The sequence below is a fragment of the Antechinus flavipes genome, chromosome 1 (assembly GCF_016432865.1).
Source record: "Antechinus flavipes isolate AdamAnt ecotype Samford, QLD, Australia chromosome 1, AdamAnt_v2, whole genome shotgun sequence".
NCBI lineage: Eukaryota > Metazoa > Chordata > Mammalia > Dasyuromorphia > Dasyuridae > Antechinus > Antechinus flavipes.
Genome location: NC_067398.1, coordinates 109,764,408 through 109,778,062, shown reverse-complemented (window position 1 = coordinate 109,778,062; position 13,655 = coordinate 109,764,408).

Here is a 13,655-nt window from a genome sequence, read left to right as displayed (position 1 = left end):
AAGATATTTCACAAATATCAATTCCTCCATGCCAAAAATATTTATTAATTCCCTACTATGTGGAGTTATGCATTATAAGGGTATATAAATATAGTGCTCCTTCCCAAAGTCACCCTGGAAAGGAAATGTTTTCTTAAAATTCTGCCAACCACTGACATGGGACTGAGCTATCATGGATTCTTTGCAAGGAATTCTAAGAAAATAAAAAGAGGAATCGAGATGAAAAGAAAGAAAGTTACAGTCATCTCCTCTATTAGATTGCAAGCTTCTTGAGTGCAGAGATTATGTTTTGCCTCTTTTTAATATCCCTAACTTTTAGCACAGTTTCTAGCACATAGTAGGTTGTAATGACCGAGCTTGCACCCAGGACACTCCAGAATCAGCTGGAGTCAGGATAAGCCAAAGTCCTCAATCTTTATTCTTGGCCCCCAGACTCAGGATTGAACAGGATGGAAGCAGAATCTCTGCGACTACCTTCCCTCATCTACCGCCGATTGTGTGTGTCTGGCTAGCTTTTCTCCACCCCCTAGTCCCTCCTACAACCCTCTATACACCAATCATTGAGCCAGTACGGATAGTAGAAAGGACTATTTTCCAAGCATATGCCCATAAAGTATGGTCCAATCAGAAATTAGCCTCAAGCGCTCAGCAGTCCCAAACTCAGCGCATCCCAATAGTTTCAGTCCTCTTCAGTAGGTACTTATCAAATGTTTAAAGATTAGCTGGTTGATATTTGGAGTCACCCTCCACCTTGACATTATGTGGACATTACAGAATTTAGCATTTGATCTCTAATTCTCTCCCCCCCTCTCACCAATGATGACTTTGACAGTTGCTCGTAGGCACTGCTACTATTGAAAAAACCTGCAGAGTCTTCACTTGACAAAATTAGTTGTAGACTAATAGTTAATTAGATGAGATAAATTCACTCCATTGATTAAAGAAGAAGAAAAAGCCAACTGAACATGAGTGGAAAAAGTAACACCCCAAAGCCAGGATCTCTCTAGGATCCTTGGCTCACATGAAACAGGTTTATACCTAGAAGTTGATCTTAAGAGAATTACTAAGTCCCTTCAGACAAACTGACTTCCTCAGGAGTTACTCTAGGAAAATTTCCAAATATCTATATTGTGTAGTTTATTTCTAGACCATTCAAATATGGAAGAAAAGAGGTTCCCCCTTTTTCATATAAGCACTCAAGATAATGTGAAAATTGGATATCAGGGAGCCTTTATTTCAATCTATAGAAAGTGCAGAACTGGAAAAAATAAATATAAAAGGCAACAAAGCAAGCAACAGAAAGTGCTTAAACCATTCAGCCCATCATCTCATCCCAGAAGAGGCTTGGACTTGCAGTTGCTATTGGGTAACCCTTTAACTTTCTAAATGAATTCCCCTTTCTATAAATCCTTATGTTTAAAGAACCATCCTGGGAGTTACAGAACAAGCCACCTTTTTGTATTTATATGGATAGTCCAAATAACTCACTGCTCAAGAATTGCTCAAAAATTATATGGATGATCCTTGAAGGAGCTACTTTATCAAGAGCTTTCCTTCCTTCTACAGAGAATGCTATCTCTAGATTCTCAAAACTAGTATCTCAAACTTGGGTTTAGTTATGAACCAATTTCAAAGCTAGAATGCCATGTTGATCCAAATGGGAATACATACATATGCTCCTGTCATATATTCCTGCAAGAACTGTCTCAGTATTGAACTGCTACTTTCTCTTAAATCAGGGGGGAAAGAAGTCTAATCCAAAAATTTTTCCTCTCAAGCTATCTTAGAACCATGTTGCTCTGTCTCCTCCTCGAGATGTTAGAGGTATCTCTGAGGGGTAGGATTATCTTTAATGACATCAACATGAGCCCCCATTCCTGGTGTGTCTGTTTCCCAACCTCCCCCAAGCCTGTGACTACTGTCTCAGTTCCATTTAACCAACTAATATCAATTAGCTTTTGCAAAACAGATAGTTATTTTGAAATTATAGCAAGGACAGAAATGCAAATGTTTCTCCAAAATATTTCAGAAGTACACCGTCTCCTATATAACCTTCATGACATTGATCACAAAAGTTCATGTCCAAATTTGGCATCTCTGTTAGATGAGCCTCATCTTCATTACCAATGATTTTACTCCCAAAGATCACTTCCTTTTTCCACAGGCTGGATGTAATCCTGGGCTGGCTGCAAAACCTGGCATGGAGACTTAACTTCCAAATTTCTGGACTCAGGGAATCATGTGGATGCATCAGTCTCTTGACCTTTCAAAGCTAACAAGGTTTACTTTTTTTCATGGAAAAAAAAAAAAGCAACATACAGAAATAAAGGTTGAGGCAAAGGACCATGGACTGTTTTCTTGTTTTTTTAAATTAAATTTTATTTTATTGAGGCAATTGGGGTTAAGTGACTTGCCCAGGGTTACAAAGCTAGGAAGTATTAAGTGTCTGAGACCAGATTTGAACTCAGGTCCTCCTGATTTCAGGGCTGATTCTCTCACCATTGCACCACCTAGCTGCCCCAACCATAGACTATTTTCAAGGAACAACACATTGGCTGGGGAAGAGGAAAATAGGAAAAAGTACCTTATAGTACTATCTCTCACTTGACAGTGTCTAGCAGGAAGGAATCAGCTGAAATGAATTCAAACCAAGAAATGAAGCAAAATCATTTGAAAAGGGTATAGAGGCTAAGGACTCATTGAATGATTCTATACCTGTGAAAGAACCTCCTATTTACCAAATATAGTTAGCTGATTCAAACCAGTTATACATTGTCTACATATGCTCCCAAAGCCTCTCTAAAGAACTTCCGTTACACACCATCACAACTTTCCAGAAATAAGCTTCTCATAAGTTAATCAAGCATGCTGTGCTTGTTATGGCCTCTGTGCATAAGGACAGGGTCTTTTACCCAGTTCTTTGTTACATTTTGACTACTTTTCCTTCTCCCTGGAGCACAGACTGACCTTACTCTATCTGAGCTTTGAGTTTTGGGGAAGATCTTGTCTTCTAAACTACTGATGGAAGAGGGGGAAAGGATTCCATACTAATTCAGGAAAGGGTTATGATAGTGGTTTTGTTTATTTTGTTTTAAGATTGATGTTGTTCTTTGTGTTATTATTTGCTATCCTGATTGATTGTTTACCATTTCATAGTTATTATTTGGCTGTATGAATATAAAGAGTTACTGAATACCTAGTCTTATGTGTTAACAAGCAGAAATTCCATTCTCTACTTAGCAGGAGACAAGCAGGTCATGATAGGTAATTTTACATCAAAATTAATAAATGATTTGTACCTAAGTCCAAGAAAATTCAGATTGTTTGGGACATGACAGGTTACATAAGATTATAAAAGGAGGTGAACCAATCACTTAAGGTGATTTGAACATGTGAAATTGGATGTTCTAAAATTCAATACATTCAAAACTGAACTCGTTTTCCCCTGAAACTTTCTTTTTCCAAACTTTGCTATTTCTGCTAAAGGCACCTCTATCTTTTCAATCTCTCAGATTTGGTCAACATTATCATGAACTTCTCACTTCCCTTCAAGTTGGAACTTGCCATTTTTACTTCTCTATTTACATAGCTACTACCCTAATTCAAGCCTTCATTATTTCTTGCTTGGATTATTACAAAATTTTCCTACCTCATTCCTTCAATCACTCCAGTCCATCCTAAACTTGCTTCCAAAATAAATTTCCTTAAGCATATATCTGACCATCCTAATTAATAAACTCAATAGCTTCCTATTGTTGATAGAATAAAATACAATCTTCTTTGGATAGCTTTCAAAGCCACATATAACCTAACCTCAACCTATCTTTCCAGCCTCATTGAATACTGCTTCTCCTCCCATTCTGTGAGTTAGCTAAATAAGGCCTTGTCCCTGTTCTTCACATATAATCCTTCATCTCCACTATCTTTTTTGCACTGATCATTGTCTGCAATACACTGCCTCCTCACCTTTGCCTTATAGTGTCATTGCTTTCCCTTCCCTAGCACAAGCACCATCTTCTCCATGAAGCCTTTCCTGATTCCTCCAATTGCTTAGTGCCCTCCTTCTCGCACTACCTTGTATCAAACTACTTTGTATATATTTGTATTTATTCACTTTATATTTATTTATATATTTATAAATAATCAATAAATATATCAATTATAAATATATCACTATTTATATATTGATATTGTATATAGTTTTGTATGTACTGTCTCTCTCATTAGAATATATGATCCTCATAAAATAGAGACTGATCCATTTTGTGACACTTATATCTAGCATAGTGTCTGGCATATAACAGGTGTTTAGTAAATATTTACTGATTGAGTGATTGAAAATAAAGGGGTGAGAGATGGATAGTTCAACTGTTAAGTTAAAATATGCTGAGAAAGGCCTGTAAGATAATGAGTGGACATTCCAGTAAAGAGTTATGGAAGTACATGAATAAGAACCATTGTAGAATCAGATGATTTAAATTGGTTAGGATCTTAATTCTTGGAAGAAGCACCTACATCAACTAACTCAAAGATAGGCTGATATATTTAAATAATATCCCACATTTCTATTAATACTTGAAAAGTGGAGTTAATGTTGTTTTAGTTTAAACCTGCCAGGGCTGTATACTTCCAGTAATAGAGTTCTCTGTGTTGATGACTATAGTTTAATCCCATTAGACTGTAAGTTCTTTGAGGAAAGGACTATCTTTTACCTTTTTTATCCCTTTCCCAACCTTGTTTAGCACAGTGTATGGCACATAGTAGCTACTTAATGATTATTGATTGATTGATGGAATCATATATCTAATCCCTCTCATCTACAGAGCAATGTAAAATAAGTTGTTCAGTTGTTTTCAGTCATGTCCAACTCTTCATGACCCCATTTGGGATTTTCTTGGCAAAGATACTGGAGTGGTTTGCTATTTCTTTCTATAATTTATTTTAAAGATAAGAAATCTGAGGCAATTAGGGTTAAATGATTTGCCCTGTAAGTAAGTGTCTGAGGCCAGATTTGAACTCAAGTTTTTCTGTCTGGTGCTCTATCCAATGGGTCATCTAGCATAAAGGAAATCCTTTTTAAAAGACAACTAAACTCAGGTGAAAAGAAATAAATTTATTGAAGTACACATCATGCCTTTCAGTTAACTAATGTCAAACAAAAAAATGAAAAGATACATATATATATACTATCACTAATAATTACACTATTAGATGGTTTCACTTAACTGAGTTAAAGAGATGTACTTTGTGGAGGCTTCCCCACATGGGTGGGATCTGAACCCAATTTCATTATCAGTAATGTTGTTCAAGAGACTGAACTTTTAAAACAGGACTTTAGAAAAAGAGGATGTCCTGGATCTCCCCAAATCATTAATTATTAATAATAATTTCTCTCACTGCCTTTTGAAATTTTATTCATGCCTTACATGAACTGATGTTAAGTGAAATGAGCAGAACCAGGAGATCATTGTACATGGCAACAACAAGAATATACAACAATCAATTCTGATGAACATGGCTCTCTTCAACAATGAGATGATTCAAACCAGTTCCAATTGTTCAGTAATGAAGAGAGCCATCTGTACCCAGAGAGAGATCTATGGGAAATGAGTGTGGACCACAATATAGCATTTTTACTCTTTTTTTTATTGTTTGCTTGCATTTTTTGTTTTCCTTCTCAGGTTTTTTTCTTTCTAGATCCAATTTTTCTTGTGCAGCAAGAAAACTGTATAAATATGTATACATGTATTGGATTTAACATATATTTTAACATATTTAATGTATTGTAATACCTGCCATTTAGGGGAAGGAGTGGGGAGAGAGAGGGGAAAATTTGGAACAAAAGATTTTGCAAGAGTCAATGTTGAAAAATTACCCATGCATACATTTTATAAATAAAAAGCTGTCATAAAAATAAAGAAAGAAAAAAGAAATTTTATTCATGCTCTCAGGCCCACCTCAAAGACCAACTCCTCCACGAAGTCTTTATTATCCATTTTATAGATTATAATCTTTCCTTCTTTAACCTTTGTACAAGATTCTGTACTTCTTTTATATTCTATTCTACAGTAGCTATTCAGTAGCTACTGTATAGTATAGTTGTTCGTATTGTGAATTTAGGGTTGCCTCAATTAAACTGTGGCTTGTTAAAAAAGGCAAAAGGGAGACAGGTGACCTTGCACATTTTAAGAAACTGAGCCACAGAGTTCAAGTGGCTTGCCCGGAGTCACAGAGAATTAGCATATTGTGTGTGTGTGTGTGTGTGTGTGTGTGTGTGTGTGTGTGTGTGTTGTAACTGAGTCAGTATTTAAATCTAGGTCTTGGGAGTCTAAGTTCATACTCTTGGGAGTCACTGCTTCTGTGACTGCTGTTCCAAAACAATAGTACTGAGAACCTTACCTAAAGAAACAGTAGTGAGAATAAACAAGAAAGAAAAGATTTGAGAAAGATTACATCACTGAGTAGATTTTGTATGTGTCAACCATGACTCTGAGGTTTCGATCCTGGTTGACTGGAAATATGATGACACTGTTAACAGAAATAGGGAAGTCAGGACTGGGAATTGGTTTTGGGGGGGAAATTCAGTTTTAAATACTAATTTAAGGAGATACTGGAAAATCCAAATGTTAATGTTCTGTAAAGAGATTTATGACTTGACCTTGAAAGAAAAAGTTTTGGGTGAACAAACACGATTGAGTTTAGGTTGAGGACAAATCTAATTTTTAAAAGCTATTAAATGCCAACTATTTGTGAGTCACTATACTATGTAATAGAGATACAATAATGAATAAAACAATCAATCCTTGCTCTCAAAAAACTTCTAATACAGTACATAGGGTAAATAATAATACAGAACAAAGAATAAAACAATGACACAACCGTTACAAAACAAATTATAAAGTTCTAACTGTATAGGAAGAGCAGGTAGGTGATACAATGAATAGAATTCTGAGCCTGGAGTCAGTAAGATGCATCTAAATGAGTTCAAATCTGGCCACAGATGTTTATTAGTTATACGTCTATAGGCAAATGATTTAACCATGTTGACCTCAGTTCTTCATATATAAAATAAACTGGAGAAGAAAATGGCAAAGCTCTGCTGCAAAACCCCCAAATAGCTTCACAAAATGACTGAACAATAACAAATATAAGGAAAGTTTCAAAATTTTATGGTAGATTTGAAGGGTAGAACCCCTTTGGATTAAGCTCATCACAGAAGGCTTCTTAAAGAAAAATGTATATTCCAACTTTTGGAAGTTGGAAGAAATTTCAATATGTAAGCATTGGAATGAGGGTCAGAGGTAATCCATGTACTGAGACATTGTTTTGTTTTGGGTGTTTTTTTGTTTTTTAAAGGTATATGTGGAGCATACAGTAAGGAAAAATTAAGTAGAACAGTTTGGCTAAAGAAGAGATTATATGAAGAGAAGTCATGAGAAATAAGATTGAAAGTTAGATGATGTAGTTCCCTGTTGCCAAGTGAAGGAGTGGGGGGACACTGAAAGCTTATTGAAAAAAGTGATGTGATCAGACCTATCTACTGAAAAGATTAATCTGGCAATGATATATAAGATGGGTTGGAATAAAAATGAAACTATAATCAAGCAAACCAGTTAGGAGGCCCTAATAATGGTTCAGGTGAGAGTTAATAAGGATCTAAAATAAAATGGTAACAGCTAGAATGGAAAGGAGAGGATAAATTTGTTAGACAACTGATTTGCTATGAGAGGTAAGGGAGAAGTGATGACTTTTACAAGTATAGACTATATAACTTGGAAATAATGTTAGAAGTCTGACCCATACCTGAAGAATCCCTTCTATTGTGTCCCTAGCAAGTGACCATTTGGGCTTGCCTTAACTTCAAATGAGGGAGACCTCGATACACATCCTAAGATAACTCATTCTACTTTAGATTAACTATTCATAGGAAATATTGCCTTACATTAAGCCTACCTTTGCTACTCTACTCCTTAGACCTACTGCTTCTAATTTTATTCCTAGGTCAAGTAAAACAAGTCTAATCCCCTTCCATGACAGAACTGATACCACAAAATGAGTCAAAAAAGGAGTGCTTAGAAGTTCTGTACTACCTGAAAGACTTCCAGAGGTCCTCAAATTTTTTAAATAAGGGGCCAGTTCACTGTTCTTCAGACTGTTGGAGGGCCGGACTATAGTAAAAACAAAAACTTTGTTTTATGGGCCTTTAAATAAAGAAACTTCAAACCCCTGGGTGAGGGGGCTACTGCATCTGACCCGCGGGCTATAGTTTGAGGACCCCTGCTAGACCTATTAATGCAAAGATAAACTACAAGTTCAAAAACCTGAAGATGAAACACACTAATCACTTCTTGCCAGAAGAGATAAACTTAAATCCAAAGATAATTTAGACCATGTTCAATGTGGAAATTCAATTTTCTGGATTGTATATATTTATGGATGAGGATTTATTTTTTGTTGTTGCTCCCTGGAGAGGGCAGTAGAAGAGACAGATGATAAATACATGTAAAAATAAGTGAATTCATTTAAAAATAAAATTAAAAAAACAAAATGATATATGTGAAACTTTGTAAACCTTAAAACACTATTAATTTCAACTTGTATGTTTGTCAGTATATGGTAGGGGAACAGAAGCTCAAGGTAAAGAGTTCCAAGAAGTTCCATCAAATGTAAGAGAGGAGCTACAGACTTCAAGTCTGAAAAAGGATGCTAGCTGGGTAGGCTAATTAGGAAATTCTGGATGACTTTTGGGAGAACAGCTTGAATCCTAGCTTGAATAGGATAGTGAAATCAGAAGCAAAAGTTGGGATAGTGAGCTAAATTAAAGAAATCCAAATAGTAAATATATTAATCAAAAGTTAAAACATAATTTACTAACATTTAAATAGAGATTTACTTAGAAATAGAGAATTTACTTAGAATTTACTAAGTAAAAGGGTTAATGCCATGGCAGGGGAACATGGTATAACAATATTCTAGTACTAGAGGCAAGCTTTGATTAGCATTTAAATTTATTTTCTGTAGTCTTAATGTAGTCCTGATTTTAAAATCAAAAAAGCCATTGCTGTCATCATCCCTACCACAAAGATTTGCAGATCACTGTTAATCTAGAAGGTATTTGTCACTGAATAATTTAACACAGGAAGAATTAATTGCCTGCTTTCCTGAAGCTTCAGATCTCAAGGTCTTCTTATGATGCTCTTTCCCAACCCAACATTTTGGGGAATAATATAATTCACTTTTGCTCTTCACATCCATGTATTTCCAACTTATTTATTCAAAATTAACTTCTGGATTCCCCTCTTTTTATTGTAAGCCAAGAGCACATTGTTTAACATTGCTTCCTATATCTCTCTAGATTAGTTCCTACCTACCTTCTCCTATTAACCAGCTTGCCTTATAAATAAAGAGGGGAAAGTAGTATGAATCAAGAGATTCTATAAAAATTCCATACAATTTAAGTGGTAGCTTTTTCTACTGAACTTTTCACCAAAGAAATGAAATGTGGACTGCTTGAGTCTGAGAGATCAGAGAAGAGAAAAAGATATTTTTAGTTAAAAAAAAAAAAAAGGCAGAGACTTGGGGAGGGCAAGGAGTGATCAACACCATTGTTCTCAGTTCAAGTTTGCTCATTACTGCTGCTGCTGTGCTGTTTCTCTCTCTCTCTCTCTCTCTCTCTCTCTCTCTCTCTCTCTCTCTCTCTCTCTCTCTCTCTCTCTCTCTTAATTAAAGTTAGAATTAGTCTTTCTTTATATACCTCTCTCTCTCCTTCTCTCAGGTGAGGCACCTCCCACTCACTCAGCATCTTCCATTGAGTATTCCAGTTCTGATGAAATCCCTTCATTCCCTCTCCACACTTGGCTTCCCATTGTATGCCTTTCTCTGATATGAGCCATGGGAATTAGCCTAAAAAAATGCAAGGAGATATTCTAATGGCTATTCCTCATCTTAATACCTTTGATAGAAATTGTGGATGGAGAGATGGGCAGACCTGCCAAGATGTAAAAATTTCACGTTCCCAAATACATAACTATCTTTGTGATCTTTTCTACTACCAGGGTGTAAGTAGAAAAACTTTTGCCCAGAAGATTCAAAAACTCCCCCAAACAACTGAGTTTCTACACAGTGTAAAGTACAAGGAACACAAGTAGTTAGGCTAAAAGGCTATATTTGTTTCCCTAGGAAGGAGGGAATACGGATTTGGCAGGGTCAGGTGAAGGCTAGTTGATATTTTCACCAACTTTGGACTTTGTTGATTTTTTTATTCCAGTACAGAAAAGGGACACAGAATGTGGTATTAATTTGTAATTCTAAAAATGTGCCTTTATAAGTGTAAAGGAGACTGATGAGTATTCCCCAGTTATGGGACCCTGGGCCACCCCAGATTTGCTGCATCATCCCAAAGACCCAAAACTTCAGCCCTAAATTAGACCACCTAATGGCCCTCCAGAAGTAGTTTAGTGCCCTGCAGATCAATGTAGTCACCTGTTTGCCCCTAGTATGTATCAGGTTGTTTTCTGGTCAGTAAATAGTTATTCCAACTTAAATATCAGCAAGGGAAAACCCATCTATTTCTTTTGAATCCTTCTGCTTAATTCTTTTCCCCCTTATACTCTGTGTTTATTAATTAAAATAATATTAGTTATCATTCTTATAGTGCTTTATGGTAAACAAAATACTCTCTTCACAACAGCACTGTGGAAAAGGAAGTGCAGTGTTATTACCTCCATGTTAACTCATCTGAAAGTTGAGACTTGGTCATGTAAAGTGACTTGTCCAGCCCTCTTTTATTACATGAGTCCTGAAAATCAGACTAGAATCCAGATATTCCACTCTATCATCCCAACCTGCTGACAATGTGTGGTTCTGCTCCCCATCTCCCCTAAGGGCTCTCAGCTTTCCTGAGAAGTCAGGGGGTGGTGACAACTTGTGTTGTGATTGAAGCAGAGTGATAGCAGGTGGCAAAGAGTCATCTACATACAATAGCAAGTTGTTCATGTGTCCCACTTGTGAAGTATATATTCAGCACATGTGCAGTGTTGTTTTGGTTACATAAAGGTATTAGGATATAAAAAGGGGAAAGAACTCGGAATAAATAGACTCCATATTGCCATCATCCTTGGGAGTCCCACCTCATCACTTCTCCACTAAGATAGTATGTTTTAATCACCCCAGCATACGGGCTCTAGAAAGCACAATACGTTTTATCACCCCAACTTGAGGGCTCTAGAAAGCAGGACACAACACATTTCATGCTGTTTTTCTGTGTGGTATGATAATGCTGACTCATAGTAAAAACAGAAGTACCAAGAAGGACAGAATAAATGTAAACCAGGCCCTCACGATTTTCACTTTAGAACCATAAAGATTCCAAAACAGGTGTTTCAAAAAACACTAACAAGATAAATATTGAGAACTTCCAAACACCTAACCCCACATTTATAATTCTAGAGTTGCTTATGACTCCTTTGAGCCTTTCAGTGTTCATAATTTCGCAATCGAATGAATGGAGTACTTTGATCTATTATAGTATATTATCATATGACTTGAGAATAAAGTATTATTAAAGAATTTAACCAGAGGAATGGCTGATGGGGCACCACCCTTTGAAGCATGCCCAGTGTGCCCTACCTGGTATCAATCAATTGGGAAGCAAGGTGAAGGATTGAGGGACAGATCTTTACTTCCTTACACAAAGTACCTACAATGCTTCTTACTCTGTTGTGTTTATTTTTTTCCCTAATCTAAGGTGACAAAATATCAAATAAATCAGGTTTTGACCTTATGACCAGACTGTCAAATAAAAATCAAATCAAAAACACTTATTAACCATCTACTATGTACTATATGCTAAGCATTGGGTTTTGACTTTGGAGAAGTCGGAAGAACCAATAGATATCTGTAGCAAAATGTGCTGGTAGCCACAGTAGGTACACACAATAGTCGCCATGAGGAGATATAGTTCTGAAACTTCCCTTCACTTATGAACTCCAAACATAACACCATTAGAAAATTCCAGCACGACCCCATTAAAATCCAGATAGTTGTGAGCAACCTAAAAGAGCCTTTCTCAATACTACCTGCTGTGATAAATTATACATATTAAGTATCTTCATTTTACAGATGAGGACACTGAAATTGAAAGAGATTTCAATTTACCTACAGATGAACAGTTTGTTAATCTCAGAGTTAGGATGTGATCCCATATCTTCTGACTCCAAGTCTAGTGTTCTTTCTCTAATATCATACTAGCTCAACCATCACAAATTAGAAACAGGAAAGAAGCTGTTAGGTTACTCTAAGTTCCTCAGTTGCTAAGAGGAATTCAGGAACTAAAAATGCTAGTGTCATATTTCAGTCCCTGTGTAATTCTTAGAAGGTGGGTAAAGCAGGTTAATCCCCACATTTCCATTGTTCTCCCTTTTTTTAAAAAAAGGGGAAGTAAGCCATGACATTAACACATTAACCTGTTGGGCTGATGAAACATATTCAACAAAGCAAAGATTACCAAGAGCAATAATTCAGAGACCTCTTAATTCCTTGGAAACAAAAGCAAAATCAACTTTTTTTTTTTGGGTGACTTCAAAATTCCATGATTTCATTGATGTGGGTTCTCTCTCCAATGATGCTTATTACAACATTTGGTAGACATAGCTTTGATGAACAGCTTTCAAGAGATGATGTGACCAAAAAAATCTATTCATTTGTTGGCCAACCTTTACATGAGCTTCTTCAAACTAAGGGAGCTGATTGTCATATGATAAAAATATAAGTCATTACCAGGTCAGTATCTGAAGTTGGGTAGATCCTGCCAGAACATATGCTTGACTGACACAGTGTTTAAGGTCTTCTCTTATCTTTTTAAATTATTATTATAGCTTTTTATTTACAAAACATATGCATGGATAATTTTTCAACATTGACTCTTGCAAAACTTTCTGTTCCAACTTTTCCCCTCCTTCCCCCTTACCCACTCCCCTAGATGGCAGGTAGACCATACATGTTAAATATGTTAAAGTGTATGTTAAATACAATATATGTATAATATAGTTATCTTGCTGCACAACAAAAATCGGATCTAGATAGAAAAAACTAGAGAAGGAAAACAAGAATATAAGCAAACAATAACAGAAAGAGTGAAAATGCTATGTGGTGTTCCATACTCTTCCCATGGTTCTCTCTTTGAGTATATATGGCTCTCTTCATCACTGAACAAGTGGAACCAGTTTGAATCATCTCATTGTTGAAGAGCCATGTCCATCAGAATTGATCATCATATGATCTTATTGTTGCCGTGTATAATGATCTCCTGGTTCTGCTTATTTCACTTAGCATCAATTCATGTCTCTCCAGGCCTCTCGGAAATCCTCCTGCTGGTCATTTCTTACAGAACAATAATATACCATAACATTCATATTAACAGCCATTCTCCAATTGATGGGCATCCACTCAGTTTCCAGTTTCTTGCCACTACAAAAAGGGCTGCCACAAACATTTTTTGCACAATTCTTGGGGTCCTGAGAAATAGGAAGGGAAGGAAGAATTAGGATGCTTTGTTAAACATCTAGACTTACAGGGAACATTTAAAATAGCAGGAGACATACTATCTAGGAACCTAAAGCAAAGAGAAAATCAGGGTCAAGATATCTAAATTTGGT